Raw genomic sequence first — 17,791 nt, 5'->3', positions numbered from 1 at the left:
TGCCATACAGTGGAAGGGTTTAGAGAAGAGTTGAGTGACATAGAGTGGAGTAGAGTATCACAGTGGAGTAAAGTGTTGTACAGTAGAGTGGCATAGTATGTGCTATATAGAGTGGAGTTGAGTGTTGTAGGTAGAGTAGAGTGACATAATGTAGATTGTTGTAGACTGGCAGAGTGGAGTAGTGTAGGAGAGTGGAATGACAGAGTGGGAGTAGAGTGTTGTAGAGTCGAGTGGCACAGAGTAGAGTGGAGTGGCATTGAGTGTCAGAGTGGAGTGGCATAGAGTGGGGTGGAGTGGTGTACAGAGGAGCAGTGGTGTGTGGAGTAGTGTGTCATAGAATAGAGTGGAGCAAAGTGGAATGGAGTGGTGTAGGGGGAGTTGCGTTGAGCATCCTAGAGTGGAGTAGTGTTGTAGAATGGCATATGGTGGAGTTGGACATTGGAGAGAGGAGTGGAGTAGAGTGTCAAAGAGGGGAGTATCATGGAGTAAAGTGTTTTAGAGTGAACTAAAGGGGACTACAGTGAAGTGGCGTAGATTACAGTGGTGCAGATTAGATTGGTATAGAGTGCATTGGTTTTGAGTAAAGTGGTATAAAATATATTGGCTGAGAGTGCAGTGACGTAGAGTAGAGTGGTGCAGAGTAGATTACAGTGGCATAGAGTGCAATGGCATAGAGTGGAGTGGCGTAGAGTGGAGTAAAGTGGCGTAGAGTGCAGTGGCATAGAGTAGATTGTTTCAGAGTGAAGTGAAGTGGTATAGAGAAGAGTGGAGTGTGGCAGGCCTGGGTAGAGTGGAGAGGTGCAAGGTAGAGTGCAGAGGTTTAGAGTACAGTGGCCTAGAGTACAGTGGCCTAGAGTGCAGTGGCACAGAGTAGAGTAGAGTGGTGTAAAGTGCAGTGGTGTGCAGTGATGTTATGTTATGTTATGGTATTTTTATTTATACCGCGCACAGCTGCCCCAGCAAAGGGGCGTCCTGGCGCATTGATAAGACAAACACAACACAGCACTAAAACGAAGTAAAAGGGAAATGAGACACATCATAGGGGCTAAACAAATAGAAAGGTCTTAATGGCCCGTCTGAACTGAAAGAGCTCGTCAATGGCCCGAATTTGCAGAGGAAGAGAGTTCCACCAGCTTGCCGCCAGGACTCGAAAGGAGCGGCCACCAACTCTACTCAATTTAAAACGCGGGACCACTGCTAAATTCTGACCCAGAGATCTAAGAGTGCGCGAAGGGACATAGGCGATCAGCAAATTCTCTAGGATTTGGGGAGATGTACCCTTAAGGATTTTAAACGCAAGGCAAAGAACCTTGAATTTAATCCTCTGCTGCACCGGGAGCCAGTGGAGAGAGCGCAGAGATTGAGACACCGAGCACCGCCTAGGCAAACCTGTCACCAATCGGGCCGCAGCGTTTTGAACTCGCTGCAGCCGAGAAAGCTGCCAGTAGTGAGCTGGCATAGTCCAGCCGAGACAACACTGATGCTTGGACCACCAGTTGTCTTGTGGGTGCATCAAAGAATTTGAGGATGGGTCGAAGTCCTCTAATGATGCCATAGGCAGAAGCCGCCACCTTCTTGGTATGACAGATGAAACTGAGGGATGGATCAAGCCACACCCCCAAATTTTTTATCTCAGATGTTGGAGAGGGAGTCACACCCAAGTCCGAAGGCCACCACTTGTCGCCCCACAATGCCACCTGTTTACCAACCACCATAATCTCGGTCTTCTTGGTGTTTAACTGGAGAGAGTTGGAATTCATCCAGTTAGCCACTGCCCGCAGCGCATCGCAAAACCTGGGAGCCTCCAAATCTGAGTCCCCACTCAGTGTGACCGCCAGCTGCGTGTCATCTGCGTAAGAGACCATCGTCAGGCCCCACCGCTTGATGACCGCAGCCAGCGGTCTCACATAAAGATTGAAAAGGGTGGGACTCAGCGATGACCCCTGAGGGACCCCCTGGTCTAACGGGTAAGATGACGATTTACCGGGCGGGATCGCCACCTGGAATTACCTGTCCGTAAGAAAAGATCGGAACCAGCATAACGTGAGGCCAGAGATGCCCACTTCCTCAAGTCGCTGAAGCAAAATCCTGTGTGAGACCGTGTCGAAGGCGGCACTGAGATCTAATAACAATAGTGCCGCCGTCCGACCCGCATCAAGCACAGAACGCAGATGTTTGACCATAGAGAGGAGGGCCGTCTCCGTGCTGTGACCCGCACGGAACCCGTTCTGCATAGAGTCAAGGATGTTAGCCCTAGCAAGATGGTCTGAAAGAGTGGCATTCACATGGGCCTCCGCAACTTTCGTGGCCCAAGGAAGTAAGGAGATAAGGCGGAGGTTTTCAGGTGTAAGGGGGTCGAGGGTCGCCTTCTTCAAAATTGCGTGACTACAGCCTGCTTCCATCTGACGGGAACCACTCCAGAAGAAAGGGACAGGTTGATCAATGACAGCACCGGGGTACGACAAACCGGCGCCAAGATCTTAAGTTGGGCCGGTTTCAGCGGATCTGCTGGAGATCCTGACTTGATTCTAAGACTGAGAGAGTCAAACACCTCCATAGATAGAGGGGGCAAGATGGAAAGACACTCCCCATCACCCAAAGTGCAACCAGCCCGCTCTAAAGTAGGGGAGCCCATGGGAAAAGTGCGATAAATGGCTTGCACTTTTTCGTAGAAGAAGTGATGCAGAATAGATTACAGTGGAGTGATGCAGAGTAGAGTGGCATAGAGTGTAGTGGCTTAGAGTGTATTGGCATAGAGTGGTCGCCCCTTCAGGTGTCAAGATCATCAGCTATGCTGATGATACACAGCTGGTGGTGGGGCTTACCCAGTTGGCGGAACAACCTGAAGTCCTTCATGACTGCCTTGCCAATGTTCATCGTTGGATGTCCCACTCAGCCCTCAAGCTGAATGGGGAGAAAACTGAGCTGATGCTCCTGGGAAAGTCCAGTCCCTCTATTATTGCTAGCTGCTGGCCCCGGTCTCTGGGTGATCCTCCATCTCCCAAGAAGGAGATCAAGACCTTGGGAATATGGCTGGAGGAAGACTTGTCCCTTAGGACTCACGCCAGGAAGACCGCAGGGGTGTGCTTCGGCCTGCTTCGGTCAGCTCGCAAGGTTTTGCCACTGCTCCCTGATTTAGCGAGGAAGCTCCTGATTCGTGGCCTAATCTTATCGAGGCTTGATTATGGGAACGTGGTGTTTCTTGGCGCCCCCGAAGCAACTCTAAAGACCCTCCAACAGGTACAAAATGCAGCTGCTAGAGTGTTGATGGATGTTCCCAGAAGACACTCAGCTGCCCCGGCCTTGAAAATGCTTCATTGGCTTCCCGTTAGGGAACGGGTGAAATTTAAGGCGCTGTGTACGGCCCATAAAATTCTGCATGGTAAGGGCCCTCCGCTCCTTGCCCCCATGGTTCGTCCCTATAAGCCCACACATCTACTGCGTTCGGACCAAAGACATCTCTTGCAGTCAACTAGAGTAAAGAGAGCTCGCTCTGGGGGGAGGCGTTTCTCAGTGCAAGTGGCGGCACTGTGGAACTCCCTTCCTTTTAAGATCCGCTCAGAGCCTAAGATCCTACCTTTTAGGAAACTTCTGAAGACCTATCTGTTTCCAGTGTAGTGATAAAGTGCGCTTCTTCTTGTTCTGTACTGCGCCGGGATGCCCCTGGGTAACTGAGCGCATTATAAATTTTATATAATAATAATAATAGAGTGCAGTAGAGAGGCATGGTGTTGAGTGATGCAGAGTAGAGTGCAGTGGCATAGAGTACAATGGTGCAGAGTACAGTCGAGTTCAGTGGTGGAAAGTGCAGTCTTGCAGAGTGCAGTGCCATAGAGTACAGTCTCGTAGAGTACAGTGGCACAGAGTGTATTGTCATAGAGTGCATTGGTGTAGAGTACAGTGGGGGGAGGTGACGCTGGACGCTAGGGATCACGGTTCGATCCCCGGCTCCAGCGGCAGGGGTCTGCTCAGCACCATGTGAATCTTCACAACTGCCCCAGCGCCTTGAGACCCCTTCGGGGGTGATTTGTGCGCTATTATTACTGGATTTTGGATTTACATTTTACAGTGGCCCATAGTAGAGTAAGGTAGAGTGCACTGGCATAGAGTAGAGTAGTGCAGAGTAGAGAGGCATAGAGTGAAGTGGCGTACAGTGCAGTGTCATAGAGTGCAGTGGTGCAGAGTAGATTAGAGTCGCTTAGAGTGGATTGGCGCATGGTATAGTGGTGTGGAGTGTAGTGTTGCAGAGTGCATTGGCGTAGAGTGCATTAGAGTGCATTAGAGTGTCACAGAGTGTGGCAGAGTAGAGTGCAGTAGCATAAAGTAGAGTGGTGCAGAGTAGAGTGTCATAGAGTTCAGTGACAAAGAGTGCAGTGTTGCAGATTAGAGTGTCATAGAGTGCAGTGTTGTAGAGTAGAGTGACAGAGTGCATTAGTGTAGAGTGCAGTAGTGTATAGTGTTTAAGAGCAACGTGACGTATAGTGCAATGGTGAAGGGTAGAGTGCAGTTGCACCGATTGTTGCAGAGTAGAGTAGAGTAAAGTTGTGTAATTTGCAGTGGTGCAGAGTAGATTAATGTAGAATGCAGTGGCGTAGAGTGTATTTGTTTTGAGTAAAGTGGTATAGAGTGCATTGGAGTAGAGTGCATTGGAATAGAGTGCAGTGGCGTAGACTGCAGTGTGGTAGAGTGCAGCAGCATAGAGTGGAGTGGCACTGGGTAGATTGTAGTGGTGTAGAGGGGAGTGGCGTAGAGTCGAAAGGCGCATAGTGGAATAGAGTGGCATAGAGTTCAGTGGTATAGAGTAGATCGTTTCAGAATAGAGTAAAGTGGTGTAGAGTGCAGGGGCATAGAGTTGAGTGTTGTAGAGTGCAGTACCGTGGATGTATAGTGGTGCAAAGTAGATTAGAGTGACTTAGAGTACAGTGCTGTGGTGAAGAGGGCAGTGGTGCATAGTAGAGTAGTGTGGGGTAAAGTGCATTGTCTTATAGTGGAGTAGTGTAAAGAAGAGAGGCATTAAGTGAAGTGGCATTGAGGCAAGTGGTGCAGTGATGCAGCGTGGAGTGGTGTGGAGTGGAGTGGAGTGGTGCAGATAGAGTGCAGTGGTGTGGAGTGGTGCGGAGAAGAGTGGAGTGGGTGGGGTAAAGTGGAGTATGCATGGTGTGGTAGCGCACTGTCATTACAGACAGCACAACTTCAGTTGATTTGACCATTACATTTCTACAGACACACAGTTTTATTGATAAAAGTATACAGTGCACAAATGATAATGTGTGAAAATGCCATCACCTGGTGTTTATAATTGTTTTGATCGTATTAAAATAATTGTTTTCATCACCAAAATGTGCTTCATTTGTGCTTTCAATATTCTGAAATATCTGCACAGTTCATTTACAGACATTTACATTTTATTTTGTGCTAACACCTTACATCACACCTCGAGTATCCAGCATGATTGCCATATAAATCCTTTCACTTTAAAGTCAGAGAAAGAAAAGTAAACACCAAGCTCCCTGGAAGACAGAGCCTGACATTAGACCTCTGTCTTTGAATGCACAGCAAATGTGACAAGATAAGACCAAGGTTTAAAGGCTGTTTACAGTACTAGGGGAAGCATACAGTAAATAGTGTTTTTGGCAGGGAAGGGACGGACTCAAGCGCCACAGTCTAAATCAAATTGAGCCAGCAAATGGAAAGCAAACAAATGTGAGTTACAGACCACAAAGCAATGGGTGGAATGTATTCCCAGGGAAGCTTTCTGAATACCCCCAAGATGTTAGTAGCAATCCAGACAGCTGTGTTTTCTGGTCTGGTAGGCTTCAACCTGCAAATGATGGGGCCTCTATTCAGCATGTGAAGAGGAGATCCTGAGTCTCCCATAGCTCACAGATATTCATTGGCGCCCTGAAGGGTGGCGAGGGGCCTGCACCGCAGGGACTGCATGGTCCTGTGCTACGACCCTGGGTCTGCTGCCATCTCGAGATACCCAGTTTTAGGAGCAGTGAGTCTGGTCTGGTCTGCTTGCAGTGTAAGAAACGCCTGTGAGGGGAAGAGGCTGCTTAATCAAGCATTAGAACCAGACAGGGCTCCTCTGCATTAGGAGGCCGCAGGGGTGTCGTTAACCTATGGCTCTTGGAATTGGACAAGGAAACAGGAGTCCCAAACCAGGTGCAATATACTATTTCTGGAAGAGAATAAGAGTTGAAAGCTTCAAAATACTGTTTATAGACGGGTGGTGGAGGCGTGGGAAGACCTTTGGGGTCGATAAACCATGCCTCATTCAAATTGGTAACAAAGGTACCTGTGGCCCAGAGTAAATACCAGTGGCTAGCGGTGGGGGAGCCACTTGAAGCCTGAGCTGGGTTGAAGCCTGATGCCTTGCCCTGGCTCTGCTCTAGGACCTCTTAAAACCGCAAGCCCAAAAGAGCTGAAATGTCATGATACACTACGTGGGCTAGAGGCTACAGCTGCCAACTATGGGCCCTATTACACATAGGGGGCACTTTTCCTGTTTGTGCCTTAGCGCACCTTCAAAGAAGTGTGCCGTGTGCAAACAGGGAAAGGGCACCATATTACAGTGAATGCTGTGCTCTCAAGGCAGCTGCAAACTCATACAGCGCTGGGGGCAGCGCATTCAAGTGAAATACAGTGCCGCTACTTCAAAGCCACTCCGTATTTAACTGTGCCTGCACTTGAAAGAGGGACCTGAGATCCCTTTGCAGGCAGGTGCAGTGAGTGACTGCACCCGCCTGCAAGGGGATGTCTGGGGGTCCATAGGACCCTTTTGACCTCCTCCTGATAGCTTCTTTGCCTTTGAGCCCAGGTCCATAATTTGGCGCAGGTGCAGAGGTAAAGAGATTCCCTCTTTTGCATGGGTCCACGCCTCCATGCAAATGAGAGCACACCCACTTGAGATAGCGCTGCCCTACATGTGCACTAGCCCTATCTGTAGTACAGAAAGGGTCGCAGTAATAACAAATTACCCCCGGGAAGCACAAAGCGGGAGCACATGGCAGTAGCATACCTGGGATACTTTCTGTAATATGGCCCCATGTATTTTAGAGAACTACGTTCAAATCCGGCTTCAACTCAGTGTCCTGTGTGATCTACCTGTGCTGAAAACAACGCGTGTTGGTTGTAAACCGGGCAATGTTTGATTTATGTAAAACTGCCGAAAATAAAATCTGGATTTTGCCTGTTACCCACGCTCAATTCTTAACCTCCAAGAATTAAGTATAAAGCATTAACCTTTAAGTCCAGAAAGAGATACCGAGCTCGTGGCTCAATTGCATAGTGTGAAGCTGCAAAATCTGGGATCAATCCCAGCTTCATTGCTTGACCAAATTGTGTGATCCTCTGCAAATAATTCATTTCACCACGCCTCTTTATTGTTCATTATCACATATGGGAGGACCGTCAAATATGTGAACTCAGGATGTGCGCAGCGCAAAAAACCTGTCTTGTGCTTGATTTAATACCTGTAACTTTGCTCCATTTATAATAGGAATCTAGGCCACATATAGGGTGCACAGGACCCCTGCCTTGCATCCTACTTCAGTAGTAGTTTTCTCACCAAGGCGGGGGGCAGGAATGTTTCTCAATTCATGTTTTAAAACTCTCAATTTTAATAAATACTTTCTCAATCTCATGTACTAATGTGGATTGCTAACCTATGTTAAAGAAATACACTTTCTTGAATTTTGAAAACACCTATCACTCTAGAGTGGTTTGTTGAATGATATACACATGGCAGCTATTTTCAGGGCTCGGCTCGTTGATGGGCTCTTAGAGCCAGAGCCCACAGTTGCTCAGCTCTGGGTAGGCTTTCCTGTTGGCTTGTTGGCTCATCCTCACTTCTACCACTGGCTGAGATTAATTCAAGCAGTCCAGCCATCACTTTTTTTATTTTCCACACTAAAGCCTGTGCCAGTCCTGCTTGGGGTGACATTAATGGTCATTTGATTTTGTGAGACGAATTAGAAAGGAAGGGCGGGCAGAGAGAGGGTGAAACAAAGAGGCACAATAGGTTGGTTTTCTCCTCAAACCTTGTTCTACAAAAGACCCCGGCTGTTTCTAGCAGCAGAACAAGTCGAGGACTCGGCTCTCCTCGAGTAGGCGCTGTCAGCACACATTAGCCTCACGCGCCGCGCGGCTCAGTCTCTGTCGAGGCGTCGCCTGCGGAGCAGCAGCCTCTCTCTGACTGAAGAGCCTCCCTCCGCGCCAAGTGCCTCCCTCCCTTCCCGCAGGCTCTGCCACAGTCCAAGCTCGGCCTCGTGGACTAATGAGGGGCGAGGCTCGGCCTGCCGCATAATGAAAGGACCGGCGGGACCTTAACGAGGCTGCCTATCAGTATTCGCTGTTTTCGCGCGCATTAGTGAAAGCTCCGTGTGGTGCTCTAATCCTTCCTATCCTACTTTTGCAGGGTCTTTGATTCCTCTGCAAACACCAGTGAAGGCTGAGCAGGAGTATGCAATAATACCTTGCATAATACCTACAAGGTATTATGAAGGGGCCAATGTCCCATCTTCTCCCCCCTTATCCCTTCACAATGCTTCACAGGGCGGGGTCTTTCTTTTTTTTAATTTTATTTAATGTATTTTTATAAAGCGCGGACTTTACCCAAAGGTGTCAGAGCACTGTACAATAGAACCAGTTATGTTACATGAGAGAAATGTTACAAAAAAGGAACATACAAAAATAGCAGGCTACATAATCAAAACACCGCAGGCAAAAGGAATACAAGCAAATAATGTACAGACACCAATATAAATAAATATAACAACATTTACAGTGACTAAAGAATTCCTGGCGGGGTCTGAGAAGGAAGGAATTAGTTCTGAAAGTGTCTTTGGAATAGAAGAGATTTGAGGTCCGCTTTGAAGTTCTGGATGGAGGTGGTCCAGGTTGCAGACGCCCAAAAGAGTCTGGATTTAGTAATCTACTAAAGCAGTGTTTCCAAACTGAGGGTCCCAGCCCACTAGTAGGTCTCGAACTGATGTTTGGTGGGTCACTAAAGTCCAGGCAATAAACAAAGATGTCACCAAATTCTGTATTCATCGTAGTTCCATTTGCACACAGACTACAACAAGTACTGTTTATTATTTGGCCAGTTTGTGCAGCAATTGGATAGGTGTGCGGGGGCCCCTTTAAGGCTGGGGAAGACTGGGACAACCCCTCCCCCGCGCTGCGCACCCCGGGGGCTGCAGGGTCGTTCGTTAAACCCTGGGGGCTCAGTCAGCACGTGCCCTTAAAATATAGCGAGCATACCCTGTAGAGGCGGGTGTGCCACTGAAAGCCAGCGGCAGTGGGCAGAGATAAGCGTGGTAGGGTGGTGGGGGCGGAGCAGAGCACGGCAGGGGGAAAGTCGACAGACCACAGAATAGGTCTTATTGATTTATTTAATTATACCTATTCCGTCTTCTGTCGACTTCATCCCCCTCCTTTTCCAGGACCTTACTTTCTGTCAGCAACATTTATTTATAGATTGTTTAATTGCAAGCAGTAATAACATGGTAGCTTGCTTGGCCAGACCATTAGATGGCGCCAAACGCCATGCGCCCTCTTTCCCAGAAGTGGATTTTTTTTTTAAATACTTGGAAACAGAAGCTGTTCACTTGGTCAAAATGGAAGAAGCACATTACGTTTTTCTGGAGCCTCGCACTAACTTATAACAACTCTTGCACCAATAAATGTCTTAACTACTTCTACTGCTCAAATGAAGTGCTTATTTCCTTACACGGAACCAATAAATGGTTCATCTCCCTTTTTTTCCCAAATAACTGGTCAATTTCACTATATTCTTATAATTAACAGTTCATCTCTGCCTGCTCTGAGGAGTTGCACATATAGTTTTCTTCCATCAGCCAGGGCTCAACGCTATCTGTGGTCCAGAAGAATGGCTCATCTCCTTCTGTTCTAAGTAAAGGCAGGGTCATCTTAAGGATTTTGGGGGCCCTGGGCCAAAGGTATTTTGGGGGCCCCTGTTCTGAACAGCTTTGAAATTATGGTCCATTTTCAGCTCTTTCATGCCCTCTCTGGCCAGGTCCCTGACAGTGGACAGGCACACTGGTCCATATTCTAATTATTAATATTTATTATCATTATTATTAATGCGTTTTTATATAGCGCAGACTTTACCCAAGGTGTCAGAGCGCTTCACAAAAGGAACAGTAATGGTACATGAGGAGAAACTTACAAGTGAACAAATTACAACAGCAAACATTAAGTTACATGAAGCAAAAGTGACAAATGTGAGCAAACAATATACAAGAGGTAGCAAATGGTACATTATAAAAGGAAAAAGTGACTTGTGTGCAGGTTACAAAGGTATACAAAGTACAAGTAGCGGTATAATACTGCAATAAATGGAGGACACTCAAACACAAGAACAATCGTTACGTAGGCAATGGTGGCACTTGTGCAGGTATCTAAAGCAAACAAAATGTGAGAGGTAGCAAACAGTGTGTTACAAGAGAAAAGTGACGTGTGCATGTTACAAAAGAGTACCAAACACAGGTAGAAGGATAATACTGCAATAAATGGCAGACACTCAAACACAAGAATAAACGTTACGTAGGCAATGGTGGCACTTGTGCAAGTATCTAAAGCAAACAACATGTAAGCGGTAGGAAACAGTGTGTTACAAGAGAAAAGTGACGTGTGCATGTTAAAAAAGAGTATCAAACACAGGTAGAAGGATAATGCTGCAATACTTGGCAGACACTCAGACCACAAGAACACACTGGGAAGGCACTTCCATAGTCATGGACAATAGAATTTTCTGTAATGGAAGGTCTTTCTTCAGGTAATAGAGAGGGTCGTAAATTAAATTTGAAAGTGTCTTTGAAGGAGGAGAACCTTGAGGTCAGTTTTGAAGGCCTGGGAGGAGGTGGTGGTCCGGAGCGGAGGCAGAAGTGAGTTCCCGACTCTCACCACGTTGCCTGAAAAGGATTGGGCCATCGATCTTTCCTTCTTGAAAGTGGGAGGTTCGAGCAGTACATTTTCCGCATTACGTGATGGTCTAGAGCCTCAAGAGAGTTTCAGTTTATTCGCCAGGTAGCGAGGAGAGGAGGAATGCAAGGCTTTGTGGGTGATACAGGCAGTCTTGTAGATAGATCTTGTCTCGATGTGAAGCCAGCGGAGGGTGGATAACATGGGTGTGATGTGGTCGCTTCTTTTGGCTCCAAAAATTAAATGAGCTTCTGAATGGAGAACAGATTTTTGGGGGGACAGGTGGGATTTGGGGAGGCCAGTAAGAAGAGAGTTGCAGTAGTCAAGTCTGGAGAAGACCAGCGATGGGACCAGTGTTTTAAGGTCTTGCTCCAGGAAGAAGCGACAAATTCCCCAAAGAAGGCGCAGTTGGTATCGAGCAGACGTTGCAATGGAATCGTGCCTGAGTCGAGCCAGAGTCTGCCCGTCTGCGCCCGTCAGCGCTAAGGAGGCGCGAGAGGCGGGAGACTCTGTGTGATCACCGTCGTCAACCTTTAATCCAGATTCAGGTATGTCGAGGGATTTCTTGTTGTCCTATAAAGGGCCCCAAGCCCACTGCAACAGTGTGCTATTCCCCGAAAACTGGCATGGCCCCATTTGCTGTACTCATTGTCGTATGACATTGACCCCGGAGTCCCCTATTGATACACCTTCAGACTCCCTTATCGTACGAGGTGGGTTAATTAATGCACGATCTTTACCCAAGAACGCCAAGAACATTTATGATCTTATTGTGGAAACTCATCTGGACTGGCTATTGGTCACAGAAACATGGCTTAAGCCGTGGTGTAACCCTGACCTAGCCATAGCCCTCCCACATAATTTTCTTATCCAACGCTTGGATAGACCTGAACAATGGGGAGGGGGCCTGGCCATTATCTACCGCAATACTCTTAAGTGTTCTTCTTATGAACTGACAGATATCAAGGGAGCAGAGGCACTAGCATTCTCTTTGGAGATTCACGATACGTTTGTCTTCTCCGGGGCCCTCATCTAACGCCCCCCGGGGCCTCCATCGAAGTTCCTGGAAACAGTGGGTGACGCTCTGAGTGAATTAGCACTCAGATTTTCCCACTTTTCAGTATTAGGTGATCTAAATCTGCACCTAGAGTCCCCTAACGAACCTGGAGTAGGCTGTTTTATGGATATTATTGCTGTGTTAGGACTCACACTTGTGAACCAGGAACCTACCCATCAGGCTGGGCATCTGCTGGATTGTATCTGTTCCAACTCTTCCAGCCTTAGAGTCAAACCCCCTAGCCCTCAGACATGGACGGATCACTTTTTTATTCCTTTTAATATTGTATGGAACTTGAAATCCATTACTAACCCTATGACACGCATAAACAAACCTAAAACCAAACCTATCCCTGATTGGAAATCACTAGCCAGTAGACCTGATGTAATTGATAAGTTAAAAGACAATATTCCAGCTCTAACCGACCTTACTTCAGTAGACAATCAGATTTTCTGTGACTGGATTGCCAGAGCGGGAACCCTGTTAAGCCCATCCAGAAATAACAACCTTAAAACTAGCAAGATCAAAAAGAATGCCCCTTGGTTCTCAATGACCCTGAAACTCGAGCTAGGCGAGATCAAAGTACTGGAACAGAGGTGGCGTCGAAATTATGATGCCACCGCCCGTAACATCTATAGGGCAGCGAGACGAAAGTACCACGCAGGAATAAAATCTGCCAAAAAAACTCACTATCTACAGGCCTTATCCATGGCAGGCCAGGAACAAAAAGCAATTTTCAGGATTGTCAAGGATTTTATGAATCCATCAGGTCTATCGCAGGAGATCCCTCCATCACAAGATCTCTGTTATGCGATATCTGACTATTTTGATAATAAGATCCTTGCTATCGTGAAGACTTTTCCATCAGGAGCAATTGCGACTGTGGATGCTGAACAGATAGTAGAGATGACGACCCCCCCTGCTTCGAGAAATTTGCTCCAGTATCTCTTGAAGAAACCTCCAAGGCTATCTTGGCTTGTAGATCGGGATCCCCCTTTGACCCTTGTCCCCCTTCGGCGTTACATACCTTAGTAGAGATGGTTAACCCTATAATCAATACGATTATTAATTCCTCTCTAACTACGGCAAACATTCCTAATGATTGGAAGCTTGCAGCTGTCAAGCCTCTCCAAAAAAAGGCACTTGCTGATCCCACCACCCTTTCCAACCTGCGCCCTATTTCCCTGCTACCCGTCCTGTTTAAACTGACTGAAAAGTTTGTCAATAGTCAACTGACTAACTTATTAGAGAAGAATAACATTCTCCAGTTTAATCAGTCAGGATTCCGGTCAGAACATTCTACCGAGACGGCCCTGCTTTTTACCGCAGAGACCTTACGGGCGGCAATGGACCAGGGAAAGAAGGCTGTCCTTATCCTACTTGACCTGTCGGCAGCCTTCGATACGGTCTCACATAACATCTTAGTGGACCGATTGGCTGCCGCAGGGGTAGGAGGACAGGTCTTGGCATGGCTTAGGAATTTCCTTAGCAACAGACGCCAAGTCACAGTGCTGGGCCAATATCAGTCTGAGGCTAAAAACGTCAGCTCAGGGGTCCCTCAGGGCTCAAGCCTGAGTCCCGTACTTTTTAATCTGTACATGGTACCCCTAGTGAAACTGATCGCGTCATTCCGGATCAGTTCCATTTCATACGCTGACGACACTCAACTCATACTGGTGCTGGACAGGGAGCGGTCAGGTGCCGAGGAAGATCTAAAGGAATGTCTTGCAGCAATTTTTAAATGGATGACCAACAACCATTTAAAGTGTAACGCCGGAAAAACAGAAATTTTACCAGTAGGGAATCATAATTTGTTTTCCCCAAAAATGTGTTGGCCAGCGGAGGCAGAAGCTCCTCCTAATGCAATTAAATCTGCCCAGAACTTGGGCATCAAATTTGATGATCAATTATCTTTTAAACCCCAAGCTGTGGCAGTAGCAGGTATGTTCTTCCAGATCATAAAAGCACTGAGGAAGTTTTTTGATCTGCTTCCGTTATCGGCGAGGAAAACAGTCGCAGTGGCCTTAATAAGTTCTAGGCTGGACTATTGTAACGGACTATATGCTGGAGTTAATAAAACCGTTCTCCACAAGCTACAAATGGTCCAAAATGCGGCGGCCCGCCTTGTACTGCGTTGGCCTCGTAGGTCTTCAGCCTCAGCAGCACTTAACACCCTTCATTGGCTGCCAATAGGTAAAAGAATTTTGTTTAAAATTCTTTTGATCACCTTTAGGGCATTCCACCAACGAGGACCAAAATACATATGCAACGGGTTCAAAAGATATCACCCGACGCGTTGCCTGAGGTCTGCCAGTCAGAACTTACTTACTCTTCCTCGTTTCAAGCTGGCTACAAAAGGTGGGAAATCCCTCTTTGTATTGGGCGCCAAGGCTTGGAATAAGCTTCCCCCCTCTCTACGCTCATTTTCCCAAGAAACCTCTTTTAGGAAGGCACTAAAAACTTTGCCCGATGCTATGTGTGGGACCTTGGTGTAATTGTGGTGTAGAATGCAGGACATCCTTTTTCCCCTCCAACTCTTCCATCTGAGTTGTGTGAGCGCCAAGATACTCCTTGGAGTGAAAGTTGCGCGATAGAAATGTTTCTTACATTACATTGATGTGGGAGATTAGATTGAGTTTTTTGTCGAGTATGATACCAAGGGATTTTGTGCTGTCGACAATGATGAGTTTACTGTTAAGTAGATTCATCTGATCCATCCATGATTGAGCCGGGGAGGAGAAAGCGAGGAGAGGAGGAGGAATTCAGTTTTGGAGGGATTCAGAATCAGTTGATGAGTTGACAACCAGTTTTGAATGGAGTCGAGAGTAGAGCTTAGGATGGAGAGATTGTGCGTGGAGGCAACCTTGAGGTAGATTTGAGTGTCATCTGCATAGAGATGATAGTGGATCCCGGATTTGCTAAGGAGATTTCCCAGTGGTTCTAAATAGAGATTGAACAATGTGGGTGCAAGTATAGAGCCTTGAGGAACACCTTGACCTACTGCCAAAGGAGATGAAAGACTGTTGGCTATTTCGATCATTTGGGATCTATCGGAGAGGAAGGAAGCAAACCGTTTGAGCACAGTGCCCTCCATGCCCATTCTCTGTTGGAGAGTGTTGAGGAGGGTGTTGTGATTGACAGTGTCAAAGGCTGCAGAAAGGTCAAGGAGAATTAGAAGACAAGACCACCCCCCAGTCGAGTAACCGCAGCGCGTCAGCAATCACTTGCAGCAGGGCTGTTTCAGTGCTGCAGTTTTGGATGAAGCCAGACTGAAAATTATCAAGAAGATCATTGTCCTTGATATGACGAGAGAGTTGTTTCGCTACACATCTTTCTGTGATCTTCGCAACAAAGGGTAGGTTAGTGATGGGGCAGTAGTTGTTGAGGTTATTCGCATCTGCAGTGGGTTTTTTAAGCAGAGGGGTGACCTGTCCAGTTTTGAAGGAGACAGGAAGGAAGCCTTGACAGAGGGAGAGGTTGACCAGAGTGTTCCAATAGGAAAGAGAATGGTTATAGAAGTCAAAGGCAATGGCACTAGGGATGGGGTCCAGGGAATGGTTGGAGGGCTTTGTTTTGCGGATGCAGTTGAGTAGGGCATCTTCAGAGATGGTGTCAAAGTTCTGCCGAATGGCTAAGGATTTGCGCTCCTCTGGAGGGGTAGGATGAGCGACCTGGTCCACCAGTGATTTCACTTTTTCGTCAAAGAATATAGCGAAATCCGCTGCTTCCTTTGTAGAATCCTCCAGCTTGGAGGTTGGGGGTGAGCAGTTGGGATTCTTGATGAGATCAAATAGCTTTTTGGGTCTATTTTTGGCTGAGTCAAGGAGGGTTTTGAAGTGCGACGCTTTCCCAAGGAAGATGTGCTTGTGGTACTTGGATCTTGCTGAGGGAAGCCTGGCGTAGTTATAAATGGAGGGCCTCCATTGTTTCTCCAGGAATCTAAGGTGCTTCCTTTCTTCATAGAGGGATTTGTTGAACCTAGGTGCTGAGGGAGTGGGCCTTTTCTTTTTGCTTTGTGTTTACATCTAATATTTCGGGATAGACAGGTGTGTTTTCAATATTGTAACACAGCAGCAGCACACTAATATTACTGCAAATATTCTGTGACATATGAATATGCGAGGTCCTGCTTGGATCTGACAGAATGAAACATAACCACCTCTCTGCAAAATGTCTGTTTCATATACCATTTTCCTTTAATTTATTCTGAATATGAGTGATGTTTGAGAGCCTATTACAATCCGTTGAATATTTATTCAAGATCACCAGGACAAGACTCTCTGCAGAAAAGAGGTGGCTCTATCTGGGGCCCTCAGAAGTACTGAGGCCCTGGGCCAGATTCCACATTTGTCCATGACTGCCCATGCCTTAAAATGTCTCTGAGTAAAGGCTCATATCCTCCTGCTCTAAATAGATGTTCCTTTCTGCCTCTTGCACCAATGATTACTTGCACTAATTATCCTCCTGTTCTGCAGATATGAAGGGCCCGTTGCCTCCTGGTCCAGTGAAGAGGTCACTTCCTTCGCCTGTATCGAAGAATAGCTTCCACTGTCCGGTGAAATGTGCACCACTGAGGAGGACCATGAAGCACTTCATTAGAACCGAAGGACTCAGCTCATACCGCAGTTCTGCTGAGAGGCTCAGCTCCTTGCGCTGAGCCACTCAAAGCCTCAGCTTCATCTGTGCAGGTACTACTACTACTACTACTACTAATAATAATATTAATAGGAAGAAGATGAATAATAGCAATAAAAATAGTACAAAATCACTAACCTTCTTATTTTCAGTATTGTTCTTTGTGACTAGATATTCTGATATTGTGATATCTTTCATTCATTAGTAGTGTGAGCCAGGAGCTACCCACATACATCCAATATCTTTAAGGAGATGAAGATGCTGAGGAAGGAAATATATAAGCTGGGCCTCTAGAATTATGCACCAGGGGAGGACTAAAATATGTGACAAGAATATACAGACAGTGTGGCATCAGGAAGCACATTTTAGGGCAGTAGTGCTTATTAATTTGTCTTTTTTACACTTTCAATACCTGCCTTGGTACAGGATTCTTCTCCTCCTTAATAGTGGGTTAACAACTAAGCACAGCAGTTAGCCACTGAATGGTGCCGGTTAAACTTTGCAAATGGATTCCCTGTGCACTGCAATACATGTGGCAGCGTTGTTAGTAACTTTTGATCATATTCAGATAGAAATGATGATGGATTATAGGGCTGGTGCGGCAAATGATATGAATAATTCTACTCGCCTTTCTTGTAGGTAGGGACAGATGTCCACATGTGAATCAGACATCCCAGGGAATGAAAGATATTGTGGGATGAATGGAGAATGGTGTATGCTAGTCCAGTCATGTGGTCCCCGGTGTTAGTCGCGAGTACAAAAACGATGAGATGCACACAACATTAGCAGTGTGCTGCATCTAGATATATGGAATTTTGTATATTTTCAGTGGTCTTCTTTAAAGTATAGAAATACCATTTCAAGCTGGCCTCCAATTCTATCTGGCACTCAGAATGCCAGTACAATGTTACAAGCATTGGCAAAGTACTCTGCACCAACTAACAAGCATTGGAAAAGCAATACCACTTTGCTTTGTTAAAATTTGTTCACATTTCTCATGGGCATTCAATGTCAGCCAAAGCTGTAGTTAACTGCCTGTACAAAGTATGAGAAGTGGAATTAGTCCTTCTCTGATGATAGAAACGTATACTGTACCTTGCGCAAACTCTGCTTGCACTATCTTTTTTCACTTCTGTTTGGGTTTGATTGACA

This window comes from Lissotriton helveticus, chromosome 3_1 (assembly GCF_964261635.1).
Source record: "Lissotriton helveticus chromosome 3_1, aLisHel1.1, whole genome shotgun sequence".
Taxonomy (NCBI): domain Eukaryota; kingdom Metazoa; phylum Chordata; class Amphibia; order Caudata; family Salamandridae; genus Lissotriton; species Lissotriton helveticus.
The sequence above is the reverse complement of the archived record's forward strand: the minus strand, read 5'-3'. Positions refer to the sequence as shown.